Genomic DNA, 25,503 nt, shown 5'->3' with positions numbered 1-25,503 from the left:
TCCCCTAGTGCTAAACTAACAAAAATATAGTCAATAACTGAGAGACTGCCATTCCCTTTAAAGGTAGGTATCTCCTCATCCAACGTGGATGGAAGCATCAGACCATTATCCGCCAAAATTGTTTCAAGGAGATCTCCCTGTACCGAATGTTCAAAATGAGTCTCCCCTTGCTCTACCGGGCCTAATAGATCTAATGACAAACATTTGTCTGAGCAGCCATGAATGTTTTTATTGACCTCCTTGTAATCAGCCAAAAAAAGATTTAACATGGCCAGGTGATCAGTCGTGGCGACTCTATCATATGAATTATAAAAATTAATAATTAAAATGTCTCCCACCCCACTCAAGGAGATTTGAACTGCCAAGCAGTTACGTGATCCTGTATCTAATTGGGTATGGGCACCGGGAATAATAGCTGAAATTAAAGTAACCAGGCCACCCTTTGCCCTCCCCATATTAGATGGTTCAGCCGAAATAAAGTAACTCGAATAGCCATCCAGGGTCAGGGTATTCCCTGTATCCCAGGTTTCTTGTAGTCCTATAATGTCACCCAGACCTATAAATTCTCTCCATACTGGGTCGTCTATTTTATTTTTCAGACCAGCTATGTTCCAGGTTACCAACTTTATGAGTGTACCCCTGGGCCCTTGATCATACCCGGCTGCATTAAGGGCATTTCTTGCCAGTGTAACTACAGGGGGAACTCTAACCGGGGTAACAGGGATGATAGTATCTTCCTGAATCCCTAGTCACTCATTTTCTCCCAGATTAGAAAAAATGTCAAATCTGTTAACGACTGGAACAGCGAATTCATAGGGACCACTCCCTTTAAGTAGGTCGCTAGACACTGACCTAATGTAGGATGGGGGATGGAAAAACCCCAAAGGGAGTATATTAACATACTCATTTTGGATTCTAACTGACCCAGCCTGCCTCAATATGTCATCAACCAGCCTGGGGGATCTAAAACTTATGACGATGCAGTCTCCCTCTAAGTTTTTCTTTGTCTTGCTCACCCACGGGACCCTTCTAATCATCATAAAATTACTATCAAAATGTTGTCCCAATACAATTTTATTGGACAAATAATGGAGGGCCTTATTTTTTAATGAGGTCCAATGTTCGTTTTTACCGCCCTCAAGTTTGGGGACACTAGCAAGGATTATTGTATAGGGACATGCCTCTGCTGGTAGATGTAACGGCAATTCTCTCTTAGCAAGCTGTGCTGGAGGGCTTAACCTCCCCACTGTATTCCGAGAACCCCTTTCCTCTCCCTGAGTTATTCCAGTGACTTTTGGCACTGGAGGTGGAATACTTAATCCTATGCCCTGGGTAGTTGCTAGGGGTACCGGTTGTTGAAGTGGGGTGATTATGGAATCCAGCAAGTTATTTACTGAAGCTGTAACTACACTTAATGAATCAGCTGCCGATGTACTTGGCCCTATCTTTGAAGCCTTAGTATTAAGATATGATTCAATTACATTAAGTCGGTCCTCTATTCGTTTCAGGTTAGCCATTAAGGGCAAAGTAAATGATCTAAGACGTGCATTCAAAATCTTAATAAAATCTGACATAGATCCCCCACTACTATTTTCAATATCCAAATTAATACAGTCATTTATTCCCTCCCCCGTATCCTCGTTGTCTAGATGGGGAACATTAACTTTAATTTGATCCAACCCAGATGCAAAATTGCTAAATCTCGATTGTTTTGCCTGTTGCCGTCTGCCATGTGGGGTATTCTTAGCCTTCCTTTTCCCTGGAACAGTTTTGCTACGATTAATCATCATATCCAGTCTAGCCCTCAACTGCCTTGTACATGTAGCCACGGGGGAAGGGGCTACACTGATTACAGGTGGGGGGGCAGGAAAAATCGTAAGACTATCGTCTATAACTGACCCATTTGGGATCACGCGGGGATGCGAACAGTCCAAAGGAGCATCACTAGGGGCAAGTTCCACTATAGGTAAAGAGGAAGAAACCGTGTGCCTAATAGGATCCAGGGACAATCTCCGCTCAACTGATTCAATTTCCTTTACGACGGCTGATTCTGCCTGTTTCAAATAACTATCCAGAGTCCCCATACACGCCACCATCATACTTGTTTTAGTGATCACTTTAGCCATATTAGTAGATAGAATCTAGCTAATCCAACCTCCCTCTCAATGACGCACGCAAGACCTAAGTCACTAAATGAAACACACAGTCCCGTGCCACCCTTACAAGTTGGATGGCCGCTATATGTCCACAATTTGAAAAGGGATAGTCCCAGCCCAGCCTCTTTCGGCCTCTGAGGGCCTAAGAGGGCTTGCCCTTTGCCCGGGCTTAGCCCGGCGCCGCCCGCGCGCGTCCCGCATGGCGCGATTTGGCTCTCACTAATTACACTTTGATAACAGGGGGAGTGGCCACTGGTCGGTGATTAGCCCCGGTGGAGCCTGAGAGCCTGAGTCCCTCTGAATGTATTGGCGGCAATAAGTCCACAAACAATCCTCACGAAGCGTCTCCCGCGAAGCGGGAGGCGCAAGCTGCTAATGAAGCCTCCGCTGGTAGGGGGAGTGGCCGCTGGTCGTGATTAGCCCCAGTGGAGCCTGGGAGCCTGAGTCCCTCTGAATGTATTGGCGGCAATAAGTCCACAAACAATCCTCACGAAGCGTAAAAGAGAGTCGTTAGCGGAAAATATAGCATCTATGAGGGTACGGTCTTTATGTGTTTTGAGATAATTTGCCAAAAGCTTCCCTGCTTTGTTATGACCACCATAATAGCGAGCGCTGCTACGCAAAAACACAGAGGACGCATTATATGTAGTGATTTTATTAAAGGCAAATTTAGCTCGGATGAGTTCTGGAAGAACAGACTCTTTCGGGGAAGTGTAAAATGTAACTTCTAAAAGTTTGATATGCGCCAAGGTGGTTTTACGTTGCTGAAGAAAGCGTTTCTTCTTTTTTTAGACGAAATCAATGATAAAGCCTCTTGCAGTAACTTTAAAGGAGTCCCATATGATATGTGGAGATGAGTTGAGTGTACAATTAAGATCAAAGAATTCAGTTACAAATGAACGAAAGGAGGATCTAAGAGGAGAGAGTTATTAAAACGCCAACGAGATGACTTGGGATGTGGAGGGAGCAAATCTAGATCAGTTACTATTGGGGCATGGTCAGAGATAACAATAGGTTCTATAGAAGAAGAGAGGAGATTCTGGGAAAAGGGTTGAGAAAGAAAGATATAGTCCAAGCGGGAAAGAGAAGCGTGGGGAGGAGAGAAAAAAGAGAAGTCCAAAGAGTCAGGGTGGGAAAGTCTCCAAGAATCAATGAGATGTGCTTGAGAGATAGTGTCGAGAAAGTGTTTGTGGGTCTTAGTGGGAGTAAAACGAACTTGAGATTGACGATCAAGAAATGGATCTATAACTTGGTTGCAGTCGCCTCCTAATATGAAAAAAATCATCCTGAAATTGAACAAAGTTTTGCGTGACAATAGGCCAAAAGGAACAGTCAGGATGTGTGGGACCATAAACATTAAAAACAGTTAAAGGAACATTGTTAATTAACAGTTTAACTAGTAACCATCTACCTTCAGTATCAATATCTTGAGATAAGACCTTGCAGTTCAGTTTCTTATGACATAGAGTAATTACACCATTTTATTTATTAGACGAAGGAGAGAATAAAACTGTTCCCACCCAGCCTCATTTTAATTTTAACGCTTCAGTTTAAGTGAGGTGAGTTTCTTGCAAAAGTACTAGATCAGGGCTATAAGAGGCAAGGTGCGAAAGGATTCTCTGTCTCTTAATAGGGTTATTAAAACCTTTCACATTCCAGGAAATAACTCTGAATGTAAAAACAGTAAAGCAATATACAGAACTAAATCTGTATTAATAGAAAAATGAAATAGGAAAGAAATACAGAATAGGGAGTGATAGTTAGGAAAGAAAAAAGGGTAGATATGAAGCAAAGGAGAGAAGTAAGAAGAGACAGTACATATCCATAAAGGACGACTGAAAAAAACATACCTGAAGAGAACGGGAACAAGAGAAGGCTGGAGCAATGGCAATGAACGGAAGACGAGACGCCCAAAACAGGGAGTCCAAACCACACCAGAACACATAAGCAAGTGCAGACGGATCAAACAATGATAGACATGACAAAACTAACCTGTATGAAGATTAAAAAAAAGAATTAAGAGGGGATGAAAATAATAAAGAATAAATGGAGAACATATGTCAGAGCAAACTGAGAACACAAACAATAAATATGAACTATAGAAATAGCAAGAAGAGAAGAATAGTGGAGTAGAAAATAACAAAAAAAATCACAATTCATGTGAAACAATAGGAGAAGAAGGACAGCTAATATAACATGAAAAAAAGGGAGGAGGATATCTACAAGAATGAATGTGGTACATATAATATAACAACAGAGATAATTAATAGGTAAATAAACATGTCAGTCCAAATAACAAACAGGGAAAACTAAACAGGGAACGAATATAGACAAGGACAAAAATGACTCATATATTAACATTGCGATAACTATTCAAGTCTTGATAGTATGAGTGGAACATATCATCCCGTAGAAGGATTAGTGGTATCCATGTTGGTTTGAGGAATGAGAATGGATAATCTTCTTGAGTTCTGCAGGCTCTACAAAGGACAAGGTTCGATTTTGAAAAGTAACTTTAAAGATACAGGAGTGAAAAAGACCATAGCAAGCACCCATTGAGCAAAAAGAAGGACGAAGATTAAGAAACTCTTTTCGTCTGGCGGCTGTAGCATTGGATACATCCTGAAAAAGAAAGACTCTCTGACCTAGCCAAGAAATTTGCCGCTTGGCTCTAGCTGCAGAAAGAACAGAGAGCAAGTCAGTGAACTTCAGGAAGAGAATGATGACACCCCGGGGTTTGACCGAGGGAGAAGAAGGTGAAGAACATGGACCAAGCCTATGGGCTCTCTGAATGCTCAGCATTGTTGAAGGAGGCATCTCCAGTAATTTAGGCAGAAAGGAAGAGAAAAAGGTGACAGGATCTTCTCCTTCCAAAGATTCCGGCAAACCATAAATACGTAAATTATTTCTTCTGTTGCGATTTTCCAAGTCTTCGGTGTGTTGTTGAAGCTTGCGGACTTCCTTTTCAAGGGAGGAAAGTCTTTGAGAGTCATCCTGGATCGACAAAAGTTGTTGCTCCATTGTAGAAACTCTGTTCTCCATTGAAGACCATTTTTCTTCCAGAAGTTGCATCTTACTATTTGTTTCTTCCACAAACGGGTGTAAGATGTGGATTTACTCCAATAACAGCTCCAAATAAATAGTTGGAGACGATTTATCAGGAGATGGAGGATCTTGTTTCAGTCTTTTAGAAGTGGAAGTAGGAGGAGACGATTTATGAGGCGTCGATTGCGATGCATGGGAACGAACAGAAGACACTCCAGCCATACCTGCAGTGGAAGGAAGAGTCGCTGTTGTAGAGGTCAAAGACTGCGTGGTTAATGTTCTGCAGGAAGTTTTAGGGACAAAAACAAACTGTAGCTTGCGTAACCTGCCCATATGCAGATGACAGAACAATAAAAAAAAGGAGCGTCGTGTTGAGTGAAAGTTGTCACAAAATTGAAATGTCAACCATAGTAAGCCTAGGCAATGCTTCCAAAGAAAGAAAAATGAGCTGAGCATATATTGACCAAATGGCGCAGGAAAGCAGCGATGATAAAACAGTACTTAATACATCCAGTTAGGAAGTAACGCTGAGAAGTTAGTCATGAAGAGGAAAGCACCCAATAACAATGCAACATTGTGGTAGAGTGGGTGATTTGCGCAGGCGTTGTAATATTTATATGTCCAAAAAGAGGTCGTTAAAGCAGAGTGTTGGTAGGAGCTCTAAAGAGAATGTGCTGACCACAGAGGTAATATTGAACAAGTTATATTTGAGGAAAAAGACAGCTTACTATATCAATATTGTCCTGAGGAGAACCCTACTGAAGTTGCTAATGTGTCCGTATCATACCTGAGGCGAGAGAAAAGAAGGTTTGCATCTGCTCCATACGGGGTTAATTAGAAGCGGCAGCGTGGCTACAAAATGGCGGTCACGTGAGGAAAAGCAGCGGGTGAAAGGAATAACGAGAAGCACGGTGCGACTTACTCTCTAAAACTCCTAACCCGACTCACGGCATGTACCGATGTACGCTGCAATGTAGACCATTGACAAGGAGTGCGAAAAAACACACTCGCGGCTCCAAACGTGTCCCGGTGTTGTGGAGCACGAAGCTCAGGCGGCCATCTTTCGCGGCGCCGAAACCACGCCCTTTAGAGGCTAATTCTGATTAGGAGAGACTCAATAGAAAAGCGGATCATAGAAAAGTAACATGTTTTTATATCATTTACTATTATTCTGCTATTATTCTCTTAATCCCTTCTCGCCACAATAACTGTGATATTTGCTGCCACAATTTTGCATTTTTCGCGGACAAACGTGGTTTCTAATAAAAGCCTCTAATATTAATAATCTAGTTATCTTGTGTGTGCTCACTTTGGGGAAAGTGTGAGGGGAAACCCAAAAAATACCCTTTGTCTGTGGACGGTAATGTCTGTTCCTAACACGGATCCCTTCCAGGTAGGTTTGGTAGAGGTGCACAAGACACTTACCAATCTTTCCCCACTCCAAACGGTAGGATGTAAACCTGCACTGCCTGAGAGCTCAGAGAAATCTACCGGCGCTGAGTTAGATTAGCTTGGCAGATGCAGAGTCTGAGGAGAAACAGTAGAAACTGGGGGAGCTCTTCAGAGAGGCAAGTGTGTTCTGAGCCTTGTTCCTGTCCGAAGGAACAACAACACAAGAAACAAAGACTGATTAGCAGATCTGCACAAGGCAGGCCAATAGGATGACCTACTGCAGAAGAGAGAGTTTGATGACGGAGTGATGACCTCTGACAACGCCTCCTGAGTATAGAGTGGAAAGCAGCCTCTAAACCTGAGGAGGCCCAGACCATTGGGTCAGATAGCTGTCTGGACGAAAGGCATGGAGTAGATAGCTGGGAAGGCCGGAGACAAGCATTTGTAATTTTACACGTGTTTGTACAGAAGTGCCAAAGTGGAGGGGTTAAGGACCCTTTTCTTGTCCCCTCCGATATGATCGTTTTAGGGAGCTTGAGTAATATAGGAGTTCGGTTTCAATTCAATTTCACAATTACCGTACAACCCATTTGGCTCCACAGTGAAATTCCGAGCCGGAAAGTCAGGTTAAGTACAATTTTATTACAAATTCAAAGCCAACGCACTATGGATCAGTCTCAAAAACATTGCACAGCAATATACAATTATCCAACTCTACGAACAAAAGTAATTCTCAATAGCAAATAACCAATGAGAAAATCAGTTGCTATAGTACAGATCAAAACAAATACAGCATGATGAGAAGATTGAAAATTGCTATCTTCCTGTCGCTGATACATGAAGATTTGTAATTCCCTGATTAAGCTTCGCTAAAGAAAGTTAATTTAAATCCCAATTAGATCCATAAGTAAGAAAAGGTATCAGCATGGAAAACTTCAGTTGAAGTTTTCTAAAGTAAAGCATTGCATAGCAGGAAGCCACACATAAAGAATAAAGCATAGAGCACACAGGTCTAAACCTTTCCTAACCGAAAGAAATCTCAGCGTGAGTCTGCTGCTAAGTCACAGAACATTGCCTAATTATACCCTCAGAGACCATCCTAAATTATTGTCTAAGATCCAATTAAGGGCCACCTTCAAACAATACTCACTTTGGTAAACATGCTCGTAATTGTTCTTTCTTTTGATGTACATTTGGAAAAGGCACACTCGATACTATTCTTCTTTAGTGCATATATTTAGAGACGGCCTTGGATTTATTCCTTCATTCCACACAGACAGTAGGCCTCCCTTTTGGCCATACTTTCACTCGCCCTTGACACGCTTCTTATCTGTTTCACACAAAGAGCCTTCTCCATTCATTAGGTCATCATACCAGGCACTTGGAGAGGGAAGAAAAACACTCCATCCAAGAAAAACATTCACCTTAAAAGTTAGACATTGCTAAACCCAAATGCTTAAGGCCTGTGGTCAAGTTAACGAAATGAAGACTTCAATACGCGTTATAGCTAGATAAATGCCCATACATGAACAGTCACGTTATAAAATTAAATGCATTTCTCTTGACTCCATATTCCATCATATAATGGGAGAAAAACATCTTCGTATAAATGCATATAAACTGCAGTTCATTATTACTGGAAACAAACATTAGTGAACACACATATTGTAAATGTTGTGATTGCATAGCATGTGCACTTCGTATGTCACTTGAAGTGCATTTTTCTCTGCTGGGTTACATTACATCTCACGAACACATTATGCCTTAATATATATGCGGCCCAATCAATGATAATGAGGGTAGAGACAGTTTTATGCTGCTCCAGCAGGTAAAGTAAAAACAGCAGAGACTGGAAAACTACAAGTACCCCCTACACTACCACCTGGATCACAGGCCTGAATGTTATTCCCTTTTTGATCGACAGAATAGCAATTGTTTTGGTATGCATAAATTTGTCGCTTAAAATGTTAACAATTCACTGACTGCACAGCGTACCTAAGGTTCCTTGTACCCAATCATTACCTATTCACGTTTACTGCGTTTGAAGCTGGGCCAGAGATCTGATGAATACTTTCTATATTGCTGTACCTGGAATCCACGCCTCATTTGCACATTTTGCAGGTCTCAGGAAGTACATTTATTTAAATCTACAAATTGTTGAAGCTGTTTACGTTTACTTCATACACTGCGGTGTTGACGGTAAACTGCGATTCACAATTTCACTGTACAGTCACTACTTATGTTTTCATGCCTAATTTTTTTCTCCGCATGTAGCTCAGGAATAATTGTATTCACTTTTATATTGAGTTTCTCTGTCAACCCACGCAGCTCAAACATATTACAGAATTGACATAGGTAATTCACTGCACAGGAACTGATATTTTATTTGTAGGATTCAGAGTGGGGTAATGTGGAGTGGCACCAAAGTTTTTAGGAACCTAACGTACCCAGGACCACTGCCGTTCAGAAGGAGGTGGGTGAGCACTCCCATGCAAAACACTGCAACCAAACCTTACTGCAAGAGGCGGTAGAAGGTCTGGATTCGAGAGACTGCCTGGCATACGTATTTGTAGACAATAAACTTGATGTACATTTATTGCTATTACTTTAAAAATGTTGATCATATTTAGTGTTTTGTGGAAAGCAGGGCATTCTTTAGAGCTGTTGGAGCCCGGTGCGACAATCATTTTTGGCGCCCCCACCCCATGACCCCCTCCTTGGATTTCCTCACGACCACCAGGAGTAAGTGCCCCTCATCTCTCTATACATTTCTTTTGTTTTAAAGCACTGGTAAAGGCTGGCTTTACTAATAAGAAGGTGTATTTAACCAAACTAACCCTTTTCAGCAACATTTGGAATAGATAATAAAAGACTGGGGGGAAAAACAGAACGTCCTAACCTATTTTATGCTGTTTGCATGCAACTATTTGATGACAGTTCGTACCAGTCACTGTTCTATATTAGGGTTGTATCTTACGAACCATGGTAACAAAAGCAGCAGGCATATTAGCCCGCTGCGCTACTTTAGGGCGAGTCACAACTGGCACTAGACAAAACTCTGATCTCTCTCTCTCTCATTTGTAATGCTGCCTAAAAACTAAACACACAAAGAACTTTGCTGTATGTGTTTTTATATCATAAGTTATTGCTAAACATTGCACCCCCTCCCTGAGGTCAGTGCCCCCTTCCCAGGTCAGCGCCCAGTGTGGCTGCACCAGTCGCACTGCTGTAAAGCCGGCCCTGGTATTCAACCAGGGCTGCCAAGACATTGCCCCTCCCTGCCTGGCAAACTGCAGACAAGAGAATGTAAAGATTACTGCTGAGTGGATGGGCATCTTTCTGCTGAAAGTGCTCCAGCCAGCAGAGTGTAAGAACTTTTGGCAAAAGCGTAAAGCTTTTTAGTGAAGCTTACGACGTGCAAAGTCCTGTGTAAAGCCATGTGGTAGATAGGCTGCTTAATAAAGGTGTCGGACATCAACTAACCGTAAAATGGGAGTCAGCTGATGCTCTGCCACCAGAAAAGTATGTCCAGTGAAGTGGGGGAGCAGTTGGATATAAAAGTTGGACACTTAAAATAAGGAAACACACACAATACCAGTGGGTTGTAGGGTCAAGATATGAACCTAAACTTAATAATAGCTCATGGGAGGTATGGTGCTACAAAACAAATGTTTACAATTTTCAGTCGGTGGAGCGGAAGTGCTCAACTGTATGAAACTGGCTCTGAAATGACTGCTTCCTGTGCTAGTGTTTCAGTGGTCCTTGATTCAAAGCTGGATAACTCAATGCACATGAACCCAAGCAGCTACGAATCTAGAGTAACCCAAAGTCTGCTATTCAAAATGAAGAGAGGTCTTTTCCAAGTCATCAGTGAATACTTAGGGCCCGATTCACAGAACTAACTTAAGACAAAATCCTAAACTTACTACCATTTTGGTATTCACAGAAGGCACTTACTCATTTTGGTATTCACAGAAGGCACTTACTCATTTCTGTATACACAGAAGTTAGGAGTCCTAACTTTAGGACTCCTAAATGCCTTCTGTGAATACCGAAAGTCTTAAAGTTAGGATTTTTCTCAGTTTAGTAGTAGTATAGTTAGGACTCCTAACTTTAGGACTCCTAAATGCCTTCTGTGAATACCGAAATTCTTAAAATTAGGATTTTTCTCAATTTAGTAGTAGTAAAGTTAGGACTCCTAAACTGAGAAAAATCCTAATTTTAAGACTTTCGGTATTCACAGAAGGCATTTAGGAGTCCTAAAGTTAGGACTCCTAACTGCTGTGAATACCGAAATGAGTAAGTGTCTTCTGTGGATACCAAAATGAGTAAGTGCCTTCTGTGAATACGAAAATGGTAGTAAGTTTAGGATTTTGTCTTAAGTTAGTTCTGTGAATCGGGCCCAATGGGTGCAATAGAGCTAGTGGGACAAACCCTTGATGACAGATAATGTCTGCTTATTGGGAAAGAGGGAAGATGAAGTCAGGGCAACTGGCCTCAGCTAGTTGAATGCTACTCTAAGCACTAAGATGAAGCAAGAAATACTCAGTGTCTCTTTTAGCTCAAAATGGGGGCAAATAAGGGTTCCTGCAAAGGCAATGATGGTACTTGATGGATCGGTTGGGGAATCAGAGTTAGGTACTTATGCTAGGAAGGTGGGGAGCTGGAAGGATTTAGATGTACATTCTGCAAGTACACTCATGCAAAAGAACATCTCTGGGGACAGCAGCACACACAGAATGTGCGACAGACAAACAGTGGCCACCGACAGCAGTTAATGTGGGTCTTAAAGATATTACAGAGAAGTTTTGAAAGGATACCTGCCCTGCAGTGTTACAAGCAATTTATAAGTTAATGATCTGAGCACAGGACCCTAAAATTAACTGCCACTAATTGTCAGTCCCTCATACCATGATCTGAGTAGGTCAGAAGCTACCTTTGACTAAGAATGAGGGGAACTTTCAGTGCATCCTTAATCAATAGACATTATTGCTCTGCTCTCAAATACCATCTAAAATGTGAAGCTCTTTTAGTGGACTACTAGACTGTCAGAACCACTGGTAGAAAAACGTAGGACAAGGGAAGAATGGCTAACTTGGGTACTGTGGCATCCCTTTTCCTTTCATGCTTGGATTTTCATTCCAAGAAGCTTTGTTCATTTTGACTCAGTATGATTGTACCACTGGTCAACTGCAGGTAAAATTAACAAAGCATGTCAATTTAAACAACCAAACCAAACAAATATATTGGAGTCTTGTGAAAACAACAATACCAAGGAAAGAAGTTAAAGGTTAAATAAAGCAAAATTAAAAATTATAGTTAAATCCATTTTTAGATAAATCACATGGCTCTAACATTTAACATTCACAGTTTAGAACATCATTTATGTGAATTCTTTGCATTCGGGGCCTGCAACAAAATACAGGAAGTCATAGGATTTTCAGAGAGCTCTTTCACAGAACCACAACAAATTCAGTGAAACTGTGGCCCACAGCTTGTATTATTTTAAGCGGCGTTATTTCAGTAACTCATAGGGGCAACAGAAGTGTCTGACCCTCACACTCATAGGAAGTGATGCTGCATTCCCTCCGACCCCTATAATGTGGATAAACCTCTTAAAGCAATGGGATTTTAAATGGCATAGATGCTGCAGATCACAAACAACCATTGTTAACACAAAAATACAACAGACTAAGAGAACCATAAAAATCTATAGGTCGATCTACTTTCAAAATATTGGTAAAGACACAGCTAATTGTCACATACAAGCAGGCCATTTGATCATATTTACAGCGGTCAAGATTCAAAACAATCTCCTCCCACTCCGGAGTCCCCAGTGAAAGAGAAATCAGATGCTTCTTCCACACTAGATTTTATCCGAAAAAAACTAAACACAGTGCACGAATAGCCCTAAGTACCAAAACAAACACTGGCATTCTACAGATTGAAGTTGCTGGAATTTGCAAAGACCTTAAATACTTAACAATAAGAATATCAAGAGGTGAATCAAGAATCTGCTTAGTCGAAAACTACAACAACGTGTAAACCAAATGTCTACAAGGATTAGAATGGGGGCTCATGGGGGTGGCATTCAAAGAATATCCACCCCCGGGCAGCTATGGGCCGTTTAGTATGGTCCAAAGGCAGCAGCGGATTGGGCGGGTAAGGTGCCTGCTTTTGAACGCAACGATTCGAACACCGTGTTCTTTAGTCAAGAAGTGGAGTGAGAGGTAGGGGAAGCGTTTTCGTTGTGGGGGTCAGTTATTATTTATTCTTGGGCCTTTTTTGGCAATTAACTATGGCAGAGTCAGCCGCTTCGGTTAATGGAGCCCTGAGGCTGTTATGTGAGGCAGGGTGGGAGGATTTGTTGATGCCTGGCATCTTGTCACAAGCTTGGACGGGTTTTGGGAGGAAAAAGAGTGCGTCGGCTGACAGCGTGTCTACGGCCGTGTTAGCGTGCTCCTCAAGTGACAGCTCCCCTGGGAATAATTATACAAAGACAGATAACATAGTGGTTAAGGAGGGTGTGAAGGAGCCAACTCCTCTTACCTCCACATGGCAGCCTGCTTTTTCGGTTCTGAGGAGAAGGAGGGGCAGATCGCACACACGTGCATTGAGAGGCAGGCCCATAGGGATAGGGAAATCTCTTAAAGGATCCTCTTTTATTGAGAATGAGGAGGTTTTTGTAAAAAAAATACACCGTTAACACCCCCTAGTGGTTCCTTTCTTTCAGAGAATGTTGTTTTTGAGCAGACTTTTGCTCTGAATGAAGGTAATGACAAGAAAAATATTCAATTTTTGGCAGAAAGTTGCAAATGGTACTAAGTGTACATACTATCCCAGGTGAGAGGCCTTTTTCTCCAATGATTTCTGGATAGAAGGGTGATATAATGTTACCACATAGCAAAATACAAAATTGTGAGGCTTCCTAAGAAGTAAGAAATAGGCAACCAAGTTTGCAGTCGGTTAATGGCATTCTTAGCTAGAATAAAGAGAATTTATTGTCGAACCCTGAGGTTGTTAAAGAAAGGGATATATCAACCAAAGCTGGGCTGGTTTAGGAAGGTCCAGGAAAATGGGTGTGGGTTCAAGATGGAGGGAAAGGGAGTGACCTGCCTTCGTCAGCGGTTACAGGTGTTCCAGTGTCAACAAGTTTTGGCAACTTGCAGGCTAACGCTGGGATGATACTGCAAAACGACGGAAAGTGCAGTAAAAAACCAACTAGCAGGTCTAAAGCATCCTGCAAGATATTGGAGGATGAAAGGGAAGATTTTGATGCGGTTTTCCTGGCATCGTTGGAAGAACATCAAATCTCTCATCTTAAAAAGGCTATAAATCCGAGGGTTTATGATGGTGGAGTGGGGGACAGGGTACAGCCGGGCTGTAGCCGGAGATCTAAGAACGTTCAATTTGAAGACAGGTTAGGTGATGGCGACTCAATTGAATTGGAAGAGGGGTAAATTGGGGAAGATATCGAAGTTTTATCCTCTGGGACTTTCAAATCATACATGGGTGGCGTTTCTAAAAAGCTGTCCAAGGCTCATAATTTCAGGAAAAAGAGCAAGAGGATAGGTGGATTGGCTGTGCAGGGCACAAAGGATGCCAAGAAGGGTACAGAAGGCGGAAGACGTCAGTTTGGGACAAATCTTTAAGATCAGGCGAGAAGCCTTTCAGTGATAGTTACAGTAAATCAGTTTAAAAAAAATGGAAAACATCTGAGGTGATTCTTGAAGATAAGTGTGTGGGGACTGATGCTTGTTCTCATTGTGAAAGAACAGTTGTTTTGTCTGAGAAAGAATTGTCATCCGACAAAAATAAAAGAAGGGTGGGTTATCAGAATCAGCTAAAGCTCAAAGTAATAAGGAAGAGTGTGGTAATAAAAAAGAGAAATCAAAGTCAGAAGGCTGGAAAAGGCTTCCCTATATGGGTTTATCTATGCCTCTAGGTTCCCATCTGAGAAAAAATACAAAACAGAAAATTTGGAAAGGGGAATTCGTAGACGTATTTAAGTTTCTTTGAGAGAAATTCAATCAAAAGAAGGTTCTAGGAAAGAAGCTTGGGAGCTAGCTAAGAGGCCAAGGGTTCCCACAACTATAGATTCATGGATGCTAACCTTTCTAATTTTTGCACGTCTTTATTGCGAAAAATTTCCTATTTTTTCAATATCTAGACATGATTAGAAAGGCTCATACTGAATTTGGGAGCTTTGCCTGGCTTCATTATGATGAAGAATTCAGAGCTTGGCTGGACCTTATTCCCGAAAAGCCCTGGGGAGAAGTAGATAACGAGTTATGGGTTCAGTGGATGTATCCCCAAACACCCCCTCCCACTATGCATACAGTGAGCGGGCTCGCCGTTTCACACCGGCCTTTTCTTGGCAGACCCACCTCGGGAGGGGTGGGTAATTGGGCCAAACCACAATCAGCATATTCAGGATTATGCTGGAATTTTAACAGGGGGTACTGCCAGAAGATTCCCTGCAGATACAAGCAGGAATGTTCTAAATGTGGAGGCAAACATGCCATTTTGCAATATTTTGGGGAGCAGTCAAACTGGAGTAATTTTGGGCAAGGCAGAGGAAGGGGAAATTCATTCCAGCCTAATTACAAGGGCTCTTACCCCAATTAATATACATAAATTATGCTACTGGTTGCAATTCAATCCTTAAAGGGACAAAGCAGCCAGATTAGAATGGGGGTTTAAAGAAGGCTTCCGACTGGGTTCTCAAGGACCCTGTTGCCGTAGATTTGCTAAAAATTTCAAAATCGGCTAGACAACTCCCACAGGTTATTAAACATAAGTTGTGGTCAGAAATTGCAGAAGGAAGGATGGCAGGTCCATTATCTACATGGCCACTACCAGATCTTACCGTATCACCCTTAGGAGTTGTACCAAAGAAAACACCAGGTGAATTTCGCACGACTCAGCATTTGTCATGGCCTCAAGGTTTATTGGTTAATGATTTCATAGCTAAGGAAGATACTATCGTTCAGTTTGCATCAATTGATGTAGTGCTAGAGCTGGTAAGGAAGGCAGGATTGAAGGCTGAATTGGCGAAGTGTGACATTAAGTCTACTTTTAGATTGTTACCTGTGCACCCGCTGGATTTTTCTTTGTTAGGTATTCATTTTGAAGATCAATTTTTTGTAGACAACGTTTTACCGATGAGATGTGCAGTCTCTTGCAATCTTTTTGAAGAGTTTAGCTCTTTTATTCAATGGTGTTCCGTTTTCAGTTCAGGTCACGTTCAAATAACACATTATCTAGATGGCTTCCTTTTTATTAGTACAGCTGGCACTCAACAATGTAGCAGAGCTCTTCAGTTTTTTAAGTCATTGGCAAATGATTAAGGCATTCCTCTGGCAGATGAAAAGACTGAAGGCCCTTCAAGTTGTTTGGTCTTCCTACGTATCGAAATAGACACAGTTAAAATGGAGGCAAGACTACCTGTTAAGAAGGTTAAGGAGATGGTGGAGATGCTACAACATGCCAGGTTATCACATACATTAACTCTGTAAGAAATGCAATGTCTTCTAGGGCATTTAAACGTTGCTTGCAGAGTCATGAAAGCTGGTAGATCTTTCTGTAGAAGGTTAGGTTTTGCCATGTCAGGGGTTACCTTGCCTCATCACAGAATTAGAGTTTCAGCTGCCATGAGAGCAGATTTCAAAGTCTGGATAATGTTTTTGAGGGCTTTCAACGGAGTTACAATTTGGTCTCTTGATGAGGATTTTATATGGTCAATTCAAATTGTTGCTGACGCGTCAGGAGCCAATGGTTTTGGGCTCTTTTGGGATGGTAAATGGTTTGCTGAAAGTTGTCCATCAAAATGTATTTCTGAGAAAGGAAGCATAGCCTTTCTCAAATTTTTCCCTTCTGCTAGTGGCATTGGCAGTTTGGGGCAAGAAATTATCAAACAAAACTGTAATTTTTCATGTTGACAATTAAACTGTGGTTGACCTGGTAAATGGCCAAAAGGCTAAAGACAGACTGCTTCTCAAATTATTGCAAAGATTCATGCTAGGTTGCCTGATGTACAGTTTTTAAGGTTAAACACGTACCAGGAACAGATAATAATATAGCAGATGCGATAACTCATTCCCGGTGGCTGAGATTCCGTGATTTGGTGCCCGGAGCAGACCCAATGAAAACCCAGATTCCACAGGCGGTATGGGATCTACCAGATTAAAAATACGACATATTGTAGAAAACTCCCTAGCTCATAGTACAAGATTGGCTTATAAAAGAGCATGGTCAGAATTTTTAGAATTAAGCGCTTCTTTTAGAGTCAGCAATGAATTAGGTTGGGAAAATCATAGGGAGGACATTCTCCGGTTTATAATGGCCAACAGAGAACAGAATATTTCTGCCACTACAATTGCGGGCAAACTTGCAGGTCTAGCCTTTTATGGTAAGTGCTTTTGGGGCTACGAACCATCAGCGGGAGAACTAGGTAGGAGAATTTTACAAGGCTGGCAAAAATGAAGAAGCGCTGTCATATGTAAGAAAACCCATATCTTTTAAACTGTTAAGCAGCATTATTCAAGTTTTACCACAAATTTGCTATTCAAATTTTGAGTTCTTATTGTTCATGTTATGTATGGTTTGGTTATTTTTTGGAGCCTTCAGGATCTCGGAGTTACTGAGAATGGGCGAGTTTGAAGGGCTAAAAGTTTCAAACGTGTTAATAACCAGACTGTCTTTTCGAATTCTGTTGGAAAAATCAAAGACAGATTAGAAGGGGAAAGGAGCTACAGCGATATTGCGGAAGCTGAGCTGCCCGCTTTGCCCGGTGACCGCTTGGTTTGAATTTAGAGCAGTGAGTGGTTTTTTGCCCGTCTTTATTTTCAAACACCTAGGCGGTTCTGTCTTAAAAGCATCACAGATTTTATCAGTTTTAAGATAAGTATTAAGCCTTTTAGGTTATAATCCTAATGATTTCGGTACTCATTCCTTCAGAATAGGTGCCGCTTCAGAGGTAGTAAGAAGGGGTTTCTCCTTGAAGCAATTGAAACATTTGGGCCGCTGGTCTTCCACTTGTTGTTTAAAATATGTTAGAGGATTTATATATTTTTACTGCTTTTTCTAACATTTTTCTCTTTTTAGGTAGTCCGTTGTGCCCATCTGCGTCCATGGCAAATGTCTGGATTGTTGGACATTCATTTATATAGTCGGCAGGAAAGCAAGCTGAAAGAAATTGTTATGGACAGAACCTTGGCTTTAGTTTTGACAATATAAAGATCGATTGGTGGGGAAAAGGTGGTATGGAATGGGGTCAATTGATGCAATTCTTAAGCGAGGTGTGTTTGACTAGAAAATGTCCAACCATTTAACTTATTCATTTGGGTGAAAACGATATTGTCCAGGTTTCAGGTCTTGGGTTGCTGATCACAAAGAAGATGGATTTGTAATTAATAGTCACCTCCTGGCCAAATACGAAACTGATTCTGACTGCTTTGGTGCCCAGAAGGGTTTGAAGAGGAGCTGAGAAATTCACAGTTGTAGACAGATCCAGACGGAAAGTAAACAGGGAACTTCACAATTTTAGCAGTATTAAGGGGATAAATTGGCTGGCTCATTCGGATATAACGAAAGATGATTTCCAATTTTTCCGTCCAGATGGGGACTATCTTTCATTCATAGCGAATGGATTATATTTGCCAAATATTACGGCGAGGTTATCTTATATGCTGGGTTTGAATATTTGGTGTTAAAGAGGTAGCTGTTGAACGGCAGCTCTTCTCCACTATTTCTGGAACCACTTTCTTATAGCTGGTGGTTATGTTTGATTTAACTGTTTAAGCGACAGTGTGAACAAATAATTCTTTATGTTATGTTATGTTATTGTTATGTTATTAAATCATTTATTGAGCGCACTAACACTGATTAGTTTCTTGTCATGTTATGTTGTTAAAATTAAAATATTTTTGTTCCTAAGTTGTTTTTTGAAGCTTTGCATCTTATTAAAAAATAGAGCATTATATCAAGAAAAAGGCATGGGGGGACAGGAGAAACACCTGTTCAGGGTTTTTTTCCTGGTAGCAGATTTGGACGAGATTGAGGCAGGCAGGAAGGGTTGGGGCAGTCAGAGTAGCTTAGGACAGAGGGACAACAGATGACTGAGGAGTGAGGCAGGAGGCAGGCAGGTGGCGAAACAAAGGGGTTGGGGAAGAGCTTTAATAAGGGGAAATGTTCATGGGGAATCAATTAGGGGCGGGGGGGTATTAGACTTCTTTTGTATTAGTGAGGCCTTATCAAATTTATTGTAAAATGACGCAAGCTGCATGCCTGTTCAAATAAAGCGACCTTGTACCGCATACGGACTTTGATGTACTCATTGCCCGATTGGGGCTCCTGGGGGTGACATACAAAGAATGTCCACCACCGGGCAGCTTCGGGCCGTTTGGTACGGTCCAAAAGCAGCAGTGGATTGGGCGGTTGAGGCACCTGCTTTTGAACACGGCGATTTGAACGCCGCGTTCTTTAGTCAAGAAGTGGAGTGCGAGGTAGGGGAGGCGTTTCGTTGTCCCTCCCACCCTTCCTATAGGTAGGTTAACTTTAGCTTGGCAATTAGTTAGGTCGTTTTTATAAAACTATTATTGTTTTTGGATTGTCGCATGGACACGCAGATTTGGACGAGATTGAAGCAGGCAGGAAGGGTTGGGGCAGTCAGAGTAACTGAGGACAGAGGGAAACCAGATGACAGAGGAATGAGGCAGGAGGTAGGCAGGTGACGAAACAAAGGGGTTGGGGAGGAGGTTCAATATAGGGAAAGTTTTGTGGGGAATCAATTAGGGGCGGTGGGGGGTGTTAGACTTCTTTTGTATTAGTGAGGCCTTATCAAATCTATTGTAAAATGACGCATGCTGCATGCCTGTTGAAATTAAGCGACCTTTTACCCCATACGGACTTTGATGTACTCATTGCCTGAAGATCAGTGTCATATCTTGAACGCGAAATAACAGAACTTGAATGAAATCGGCAGAACAATCTGTGTAGCTTTGGTCCACCAGAAGGAATTGAGAATTCGTCTGAATCAAGAGCTGACTTCTTAATCTCATGTATCACCGAAGCTCTTCAAATCTCTTTCCCAAAAGATTTTGAGATTGAAAGGGTTCACAGAGTCATTTACTCCCCACCTCCTCTGATTTTTAAACCGCCGAGTCACCAGCACTCCAAACAGATTTTAGCCCACATGAGGGGAATTAGAGCAACAAACTGGCAAGACCACAAAATATCTGTACCTCAAGACTATTCAATAGAAACAGTCATCCAACAAAATGGATTACTAGCCCTACAGAAAAAACTCACGGAAATGGAGATCCCATATTCATTTGCTGGCCCATTGAAATTCAGAATCACCTTTAAAGGTCAACTGAAAATCTTCACTGACCCGACGGAGCTCTCTGCATTTTTGGACAACAAATAAGAGTCACAAATGGATGCAGACTATGTCCTAGAGACCACAAAGGGGTGACATCTATTGCTAAGAACATTACACATTTTATATGTCTGGTGCATAATTGCCCAAAGATATCCATCCATTATGACCAGTCTGATACTAGTGTGACAACTGTAAGTATGCATCATCTTTCTTTGTTGAACTATAACACTACCTGTTGATCAACCTCATAGCCAAATTCCTACTGTCAATACTGCATCGCCTCAGATATATCTGTCAGGGACATATGCATCCTTTACACATTATAGAGAACTTACTAGTGCCCTCTCTTATGCAGGTCGATACTAGTCATTTTTATGTGACTTGACGCCACCCATGTTTCCATGTCACCATATAAGGATCAAGAATGTATAAATTTGGTAGACTGATCGAAGTTGTCACCTTTTCAATTTCCTCCATGTAAGACCTATAAAGGGTATAGAGAACCGATGTTAATGGTACTTGAGTTTATGGCTATATGGTTACTCCAGAGCAGTTTTGATGCACATGGTGACCATTATTTGATGTTGACTGTTAAATCTAATCTAGGGTTTAACAAGAAAGTCTGTGGCTTGACACACATCTAAACCTCCATAATCCATCATGAGTTACATAAGTAGGTTTCCATCTTTTACCAGTTCCAGGGCTACTTGTAAATCATTAGTATATTCAACCATTTACTGATATACAAAGATATAGAATATACTTGTAGACGGAGAGTAATTATATGAGAACGCAATAGTATGTAAATTCATCTAACTGTTTTCTGCTGGAAAGATACAGTGACCCATAATAGTACATTTATAAGCTATGGTGTTACTGTTACATCAGGTTGCCCATAGGTGCGATGTTTTACCAGTTATGTTCATGCATCATCTATGATAATTCATATTTTACTGTTATAGCAATTAAGTTTATATATTGCTCATGTTCATCCATGGACAACTTGTGGACCTACCAAATCTGGGTCAAACGTTTATCACCCGACAGAGTCACATACGTCAACGCTATATGCATGATGTCCCCCTCGACCTATGATGCTCCACTCACACCGAGGATGCCAACTAACATCCCCATATTCCCTACATTTTCAACTATTCCCTCAATTTTAGCTGCACCATACGACTGATCTGCCCATAACATCAAGTATATGCAATCACCCACTTCCCACATGACTCACAGGCTCTCTCTATGATGGACCAACCCTCTTAGTCCACTCTGTACACTTGCCCACTCAAACTCTTATGACCACTTACTCGTAATCGACCGGCACGTTTGATACTTCCCATTTGGCCGTGCTCCACTACAACCTCCCCATATGCACTCTGTCTCTTACAGACCCCTCAGGTGGGATGGGTGGCAAATTCACCAAATGGGGATCTTAAGACCCACATATGTTACACAATTTTGCAGTAGTTACGCCCTATTGTTTGTCCATCCTTCATCTCTTCCCCTCTAACAAAATGTGAATCCTGGTCCTATGATTTTGGTTGCTAAATCCTCAAAGGGCTTACATAGGCCTCCCGGTCAAAAACATTATCTAACAATCACTACCAGCTACAATGACAGCACTAAACATATTCTTCTTGAATACCAAAGAACTACAATATATGATTATTGTAAAGACATGTTAGGCGATATAGTTTTTCTACAAGATACGAAAATAGGCTCCAAAGATGCACTATCATTGAGAAAAGACTGGGTCTCTAAAGGTGATCTGATCGAACACCTGCAGAAAACAAATGGTGTGCTTACCTTAATCTATCTGTCATCTCCTCAGAACATGATATGGACAGTAAATGGTTTCTCACCAGACTTAAAAATGGAGATAAGGACTTCTATACAATAAACATTTATGCCCCTAAAGGGGCTGACCCCCGTTTTTGGCACACACTTAACAGGAAACTAGCAAAAAAAAACACTCAATGGCAAAATTATCTGTGGAGGCAATTTTAACTTCCCAATGGACCCCATACTAGACCAACACTCAGCATTCAAATTCAGACCTCCTAAGGCACACAAACAAATGCTCAACTTGTGCAATACACATGGGGGCAGATTTACAAGAAAGTGACGCATCTATAGAGATGCGTCACTTTCCCTGCGCCAACATTCAAAACCCTTGCATCACCAGGTTTTGACGCAGCATGGACGTAAAAGTGACTCCGTGAAATCTTGTAGATTTCACTGCGTCACTTTTACGGGGCTTCCTGCGATGGAACGCCCACCCTGCATACATATAAACCTGACGCAGGTTTAATGTGGAGCAGGGCTTCACAACGTGACGCATCTCCCATTGTAGATGGGCCGCAACTTTTACGCTGCCGCTGCATCACAAAAGTGATGCAACAACGGTGCAAAAGTGACGCAAGGGGCTTGTAAATCTGCCCCTTGGTCTTTTAGACGTCTGGAAGATCCATAATCCTACAGGTAGCAATTTTGCATTCTTCTGTTACCCCACTCAAGCTTTTCCCGCATAGACTGAAACCTAGTAGAGGCATCTCTATTACCTGCCACCTCCAATGCCACAATTCAACTTATTAGTGTATCAGATCATGCAGCAATATCAGTATCTATTCTGAATCTTCCTACTAAAGAAAGACATTGAATTTGGCAATTAAACACAGAAACTCTAGACAATGTTGAAAACATAAGAATTAGAGAGGGAAATAGAACTTTACTTTCAAGAAAATTAGCACTCTGTGTCCTCCCCAGTAGACTTATGGGACACATTTAAAAGCATCATAAGGGGTACCAGTATCAAACGTATGCCCCAAAAAAAGAGGGATATAAAAGAAACATTACAAAAATTGGCCAGCAAAAAAAAAAGAAATAAGTATCCTTTTGAAACTCTAAACAACTACAACTCCATAATGAACAAACATGCACATCTCACACAGATATCCAAAAGGCTATTATTTCTCAATAGAGCGGGCAAAGCTTTTGCTGCCACCCTTAAATTAAAAAATCAAAGTAAACAAATCCCACACCTCAAAGCTCCAGATGGCTCACAAAAAATCAGAAATACTGAAATTTTAGAGGTGTTTAAAAAGTTCTACGCTGCCCTCTACAGCCCTCAGTCAAGCATTAATAAGAGAGACTGTCTAGATTACCTCCGGAGTCTTCCAATGAAAAACATTTCGGAAATGGATACAATCCGCTTAATTAAACCCTTACAAATGGATGAAATTGTGTATGCAATAAACGTTATATGCTCTGGTGGGGCTCGGTCCTTAGACACACCACAGTGGGGCGGAGCCAACATACACCCAGGCAGGCACAGACCTATTCAGGGTCAGGGGACTACTCCTCCCACTACTCCAAATGCAGATCTCCTATTCAGCCTAGCGCTGACTCATCCTACCCCTCCGGAGCCACACACCTCACCAGCCCCTGTCACTCCAGAGCCAGGCATGCAATACACATCAGGCAGGCAGAGACACATAGCACACAGAAATGCCAACTTCTAAAAGTGATCGTTGCGAGAGGGCGACAGTGGCGCCCCCAACTGCTGCACTGCTGAAATGAGGAAACTTTCCTCGTAAAGTGAACCAAGTTATTCATTATTAAACCACAGTAGTCCATAGTAGTCCTCGAATTTGATGACTTGCGTTTACTCCATGTAATCTTTGTTATAAAATCACTCCTGAGACAGCTGAGTTGAACTGGAATACTTTATTCCGCATTTTCAAATGCCGTATGTTGCCCATTAAGCTTGTACATAGACACGTGCTGTCAACCTTCATTCGAGCCAACACTGTGAAACAACCCAATGCATTTCGAACTTATTTAGTTCTTCGTCAGGGGTACTGCAATAAATCAGAAAAAGCTGCATAAACAACATGCTTAATACCTAAAAATAATCATAATACTGTAACCGATATCCATTGCCCTATTTTCTCATAACCTCCCTCCTTACCCCACCTCGTGAATAATCACTGTCACAAAAATTGCTTGATAACGAAATAATGCCACCCTTATTAATAAATCCCTTAAAAAACATATGTGGGTCACCAACAACTATGATTCCCGTGTTTTTCTCTGCTTAAACCAAACACATGAATCCCTATCACACAAAGAAATGAAAATAAAGTGAGCACGAAGTGACACTAAACAACTCGCTACAACCCCTTTTACTCAAATTCACCAAAAGCGAAATGTGTTGTTTTACCTCATGAAGCCACAGCCGGCAGTTTAAAATATACGTGCCTTCCTTCAAACGCAAAAAATCATCACCCCCCTCCCAACCGAAACCTCTCTTAAAGCCTTCTCACTCACGTTTCCCTAATTAATCCCTAATGAACGGAAACCCCGTGACCTGTGTGTCCTATGCTGCCTTCTATACCCATAATGCATTAACCAAGTTAATCTCAAACTGTGAACCCAACTAATATCGAACAAATTCAACCTTGAAATAGTAAACAATAAAACAAATCAATGTTAACTTGTGATGTAAATTGCCATATGTAATCATGTTAAAACAATCGTGATAAATGAAACATAACGATCCGGTCTTTTCAAATCATTGCATTCCGTTCAACAAAAATCATGATGTATTGAGCAGCCTTAAAAATGTCCGTGCAACTTCATCTTAATTCAAAGAATATACATATTTGCAGTTGTAACTTGATGACCCTTTCAACTGTTCACTCGAAATCTTTCGATATACTAGCTGTCTCCAGAGTGATGCTTTTTGTTAGCGCAATTTTTGCTATGATTGATAAACTCCGGGGTGCAACTCGCGTTTGGGACGATTAAATTGCTAAGCAAGTGTGAGGATGGCGAGTGCACTCCTTCCCTTGATGTGTGGTTTCGTTTTTGCTTTGACTGCCAGTTAATGCGTGCAAAACAGCGCTGTGACCGTCCCAGCACAGTTAATCAATAATGATCGTTGCGAGAGGGCGACAGTGGCGCCCCCAACTGCTGCACTGCTGAAATGAGGAAACTTTCCTCGTAAAGTGAACCAAGTTATTCATTATTAAACCACAGTAGTCCATAGTAGTCCTCGAATTTGATGACTTGCGTTTACTCCACAGTGTTGGCTCGAATGAAGGTTGACAGCACGTGTCTATGTACAAGCTTAATGGGCAACATACGGCATTTGAAAATGCGGAATAAAGTATTCCAGTTCAACTCAGCTGTCTCAGGAGTGATTTTATAACAAAGATTACATGGAGTAAACGCAAGTCATCAAATTCGAGGACTACTATGGACTACTGTGGTTTAATAATGAATAACTTGGTTCACTTTACGAGGAAAGTTTCCTCATTTCAGCAGTGCAGCAGTTGGGGGCGCCACTGTCGCCCTCTCGCAACGATCACTTTTAGAAGTTGGCATTTCTGTGTGCTATGTGTCTCTGCCTGCCTGATGTGTATTGCATGCCTGGCTCTGGAGTGACAGGGGCTGGTGAGGTGTGTGGCTCCGGAGGGGTAGGATGAGTCAGCGCTAGGCTGAATAGGAGATCTGCAT

General features: G+C 41.6%; 1 long non-coding RNA gene across 1 annotated transcript in view; it reads left to right on the top strand.

The window, feature by feature from the left end:
* LOC146854198 (uncharacterized) overlaps positions 1-18,530 on the top strand; it is a 104,268-nt gene extending 85,738 nt beyond the window's left edge. Inside the window, exon 3 of the long non-coding RNA XR_014981169.1 lies at positions 17,700-18,530. This is a non-coding gene — a long non-coding RNA (uncharacterized LOC146854198). The remainder of the gene's footprint in view (positions 1-17,699) is intronic.
* Positions 18,531-25,503: the final 6,973 nt, after the last annotated feature.

This window comes from Triturus cristatus, chromosome 4_1, assembly GCF_964204655.1.
Source record: "Triturus cristatus chromosome 4_1, aTriCri1.1, whole genome shotgun sequence".
Taxonomy (NCBI): domain Eukaryota; kingdom Metazoa; phylum Chordata; class Amphibia; order Caudata; family Salamandridae; genus Triturus; species Triturus cristatus.
Note: the sequence above shows the minus strand (reverse complement) of the source record. Positions and strands in the feature narration are given on the sequence as shown.